Below are 4,864 nucleotides of genomic sequence, written 5' to 3'. Positions count from 1 at the left end.
TGCAAAAAAAAAAAAAAAAATCTCTGTACAGAAGCCACAATTCTCCTTAGAAGATGGGGCACACCAGTATTTCCAAGTTTCTTTTGGATGAGCTTTGAGGCAGATACCAGACAGGCCCTTCTTGCAAGGAACTGGAAAAAATCGTCAGCCTGGAAGGAAGCCAGGGACAGAACAGAGCACATGGTACAGGCAGCGTTTAGAAGGGAAAGGTCTGGCATGAAGGAGCCAGAGCTGCAAATGAGTTTTCAGTCATTGCACGAGGAAGGAAACAGTTTCAGTAATGACTGTTTCATAACAGAAAGGTTTATCATTTTAAACAATTAACTTGGATCGGATATAATTGTTTGACATTTCACGGGTATTACATGCTGTTCGTAGATAAGCGAATATATATGCTATTAAAAGAAAAGAATGCTCTGCACAGAATTCACCAATGAACATGTTGTATACCCTCTGCGTCTCTTGGTTCCATGTGTATTTAATTGAGAAAAAGAGAAGAGCAGGGAGATACGCAACGGCTCTTCTGAAATATCTGAAAGTCTGAGAAGTGGGGAGGCTGCCTCTGTGATGGGGATGAAGTGGCTCTCAGATTGGAGCTCTGTGTGGCTGTGCAGCTGGCAGATTGGAGTCAGGCAATTTCCCAGCCTCTGAGCTCTCAGTGTGGGGCACGGGGCTTAGGAGGGAGCGATTTTGTTCTTTGGTATTTCAATCAGAGGGCACCTGACAAACTCCCTATGGGAACAATCAGAGGAAAGATTCCTGGGGCAAGAACGGTAGGGAGGAACTCTTGCTCCCTTCTCCTCCAATATCCGTAAAGGAGTGGCCATTTCTGCTCTGTAGTCTTAAAGGAGTAGAACAGAGCTAACTTCTGTTTCTCCACAGATGCATCCGTCTCCTTCCACCTTCTGCTAGTGAATCAGTGACTTCACCTGTGGTGAGTTTAGCAAAGGGCTTGCATTAGTCTGCTCTGGCTGCTATGACAAATTCCTCAGGCTGGGTAACTTATGCGGCAGAGCATTTGTTTCCTGACAGTTCTGGAGATTAAAAGCTATATAGAAAGCCCCTCTAGACCTTGTCATGGTTCAGAAAAATCTACATTTGTAATCCCATTACAGTTTTGTAATTCTAATAAATAAATTCCAATCTACCACCTCCAGGGCAACAATACATGGCAAGAATAAAGACACTAAGGCATATCTGTAGTTGTGGGGAACCGAGGGGTCCTAAGTCCAGCCGTGATGACGGCTAACCAGAGCAAAGGCCTCGATCCATGGCAGAATCCAGGTTTTATTCATTCATGAAGAAGGGAGTGGCTCAGGAATGAGTGACTATGAGAGTGCGGGAAGTACTTGAGCACCGTGAACTGGGCTAGGTAGGAGGCCTGAAATCACCTCCGCCATATGGAGAGAGAGGAATGCAGAAAGAGTAATCTGCAAAACACAATTTGAGGCAGTATCTAATGTTCTAGGGTCAGTATTCAGCTTTGATGTGTAATTTTTTATGCCTTGAGAAGTCATAGCCTCTTTTTTTGAGGCATGGTCTCAGCTGACAGCGTGGCTCTCTTGGCCTAGCTCACCCATGCTTCTTGGGAGCTACAGGCAGGGCAACACTGATCTGCTGCCTTGCTTTAAAGACTACACATCATCAGCACCCTGGCTAGACCCATTTGCATTGCTTAAAGCCAATTGAAGGGATAAGACAAAATTTAGCCAGTCCATACATATCAATGTATGGAAGCAGGGCCAAGTTTAGCCAAAAATGGAGACAATTGCTCTTCTTTCCAGGAGAGTCATCCAGGTGGTCCTCCACAAAAAGCCATGATCAAGGAACAATCAGGGTGGTTTCTGGTAAGGCCTCTCTTCCAAACTTCTTCCAAACTTCTCTTCTTCCAAACTTCTTCCAAACTGCGGACAGCCACCTTCTCATTGTGTCCTTGCATGAACTTTCCCCTATGCATGCAGGGACAGAGGTCTCTGGCGTCTCTTTTCTTATAAGTGCACCAATCTCATCAGATTAGGACCACACCCTATGGCCAAAAGTAACCTTAATTATCATCTTAAAGCCCTATCTCTAAATGCAATCACACTGGGGTTAGAGATTTAACATATGAATTTTGAGGGTACAAAATTTAGCCTATAACAGCAGCTAAGCATGCTGCCTCTGTAGATCTGTTTACCTTGCCCAGGGATTGGTGGCCTCTGCCTTCTTCCTTACCTCAGGACAACTCCCACAGTACAGGGGCTGGTGTGAGGTTTGCCTGGGGATGCTTACCAATTTTGGAATAATTAATTTGGAAATTAGAAAATATTAGAAATATTATTGTGCCTATATCTTATCCATGTCATCTATTCTTAGCTCTTATCAGTAATCAGGCTAATACAGGGTGTGTTTTAAAATTACAGTAAATGATTAAATGGTTTAAGAAATTCATTATAGTAAAAGACGCATTGCTGTGTATCTTCCTCAGAATACTCCCCTTCACTTTAAATATACTTACCCCATTGTTCTTACCACTTTCTGAAGCAGTTCTGGAAGCCTTCTTTCCTGAGTGTCTTTAGTTACGCTATCACTGGTGGGGCTGCCTTGATGTCCTGAAGTGATTCAACACATTTACCTTTCATGGGCATTTGACTTTGGGAAAGAGCCAGGAGTCACACAGTGCCAGATACTGTCAAAGACTACACAGCGTAATGATTTTATGAGCCTGCTTTTTTGTTGGATGGACCTTGGCAGCATCATTTACCATATTTTTGATCACTTCTTGTAATGACAGCCATAAAAGAAGATTTACAGAGCCTTTTCAGAAAGTGGCAAGAACCATAGCATAAGGGTGCTAGGAGTGAGGGGGAGTATCTTGAGGGGTATCAGTGGCAATATGTCTTTTACTGTAATAAAGTGTAAAAAGTGTAAGCATTCACCACAATGTTTAATTAATCATATCACATATTTTGATCTTCACCTGCCTGACTCCAATTTCTCAGTTGGGGAAAGAAGTGACCCCTAAAATGGACAGGGCAAGAAGCTAAAAATATGTCCTCCTTGCGAGAGTGTTCCATTTTAGTCTTGTGTTTTATTTCTTTCTGCCCAACTCTGCACAGAACGTCTAAGGATCTAGGCTTTTAGACACAAAATAAATCTACGTGTAGAACAGTTTCCCCCACAGGACACGCTGTTGTTCTAAGTAGAACTAGCACAGTAATAGTTGGCACTCAGATTTGCCACATTTCTGTCAAGGAGCTCTCAGACCAGGTGACACCAGCAAAACAACTTGCAATCTCTCCAGGTAAATATTGACACATCCAAGAGCTTTCCGAAAGGCAAACATCTCCGCAGTTGTTCATAGCATCCTGAAATGTGATCTACTCAACCTAGAGGTGGATGTTCCTGCGGAATAAATGAATCCTTGTTCATTCTGTCATTCTGTTTGTTTGAGAGTCAGTTTGAGTCTGGCTTTCCTTTGTAAATTTAAATGGGCTCCTGGGAAAATATTAACCTTCTGATGTTCCATCTCCTGACAGATTTCACTCAAATGTGTTTGTTCTTGGGAAAACACCTCCTCTATTCACCTGTGTCCCTCCGGTCCCAGGCAGGGAATGTGGGCCCCCTGCAGTGAATGAGTTATTGCTGGCTCTGGACATGCATGAACACCTGAGCCCCACACCCCAACCCCTGCTTTCTCCACTTGAAAACTCGTTACCCATGCTTCCACCATGGCTGGTATTTCAGTGTACACAGGGACATCATAGGCCAGATGGGGCTTTGGGCCTAGCGGGCCTCCACTTGGAATGAGGCAGAACTTGAAGAAAACAAGCACCTCAGTGAGACCCTGCAGACTCTCACTTTCTAATACTAGAACTGCAGACTCTCACTTTCTAATACTAGAACTGGAAGAATGGGGTAGTTTGTTCTATTTAACTCTGAAGAGTTAAATAGAACAAATAGAATTGACCCTTCAGAAGGTCAATAAGGGAATGCATCACTCTTTGTTGCTGTTCTGACTCACCCAGTCAGAGGAAGGTGTCAGTTTCCCACCTCTCCTCAATTTTCTGCAGATGTCAAGGGTAGTAGCTGCCCATTGGCAAGGAACAAGACTAAAATGCTTTATGAAGGAACTCCAGTTAAAGACAGTCTACTCTCTGCAGTGGCTTTGTAAGACATCAACAAACCTTTAACATCAGGAGCATTCATTCCTCCCAAAGTCCCAGCTCACAGTCTCTGGAAAGCATAGACCTTCTTATTATCTCCTTATGTAAAGCTAAAGGCCCTCTGTGGCTAGAGGGTGGCTTTGTCAGAATTGCAACTGTAAACATAGAATTTTAAGCTCAATTCAGGTACATCCAGAAGATCTACAAGGTCTAGATGATCCTAGAAAAAGACATTAGATAATCTCCTTTGTCACCTGGACCCAGTTTTCATGTCCTCAAACCCTTATAAAATCCCTAATCTCTCACCCGGCTGGAGGTTTGCCTGCTGTCCTCCTTGGCAGTGTTCCCCGATGTAAAAATCTCTTGTCTTGTACACAGTGCTCATCTATTGGTAAATTCTTTTACCTGCCCAACCACACCAGCCTTCCTTATGCTGTTGCCTCCCATGGCACGAAGGACACAAACCCCAATCGGAAAGGGTGGTATTCTTCCACTTCTCTGAGTTTTCCTCAACACTGCTGCTTTTGTGTTTCTTAAATTGTACAGATGGCTGGAATCTCCTAGGTAGCTTTTTAAAATACTGATTCCAATCCCTTGCTCTAGGGATGTTAATCCGTTGAGTACCCATAGACCAGCAATGCTGGTTAGACTGTGAGAAGCCCTGAATTTGCTGATTTTAAATATCCTTTCCAGATCTGGCAATGGGAGTCCTGGATGGA

The sequence above is a fragment of the Chinchilla lanigera genome, unplaced genomic scaffold (assembly GCF_000276665.1).
Source record: "Chinchilla lanigera isolate Chin_1 unplaced genomic scaffold, ChiLan1.0 scaffold00082, whole genome shotgun sequence".
In the NCBI taxonomy this organism is placed as follows: Eukaryota; Metazoa; Chordata; class Mammalia; order Rodentia; family Chinchillidae; genus Chinchilla; species Chinchilla lanigera.
The sequence above is the reverse complement of the archived record's forward strand: the minus strand, read 5'-3'. Positions refer to the sequence as shown.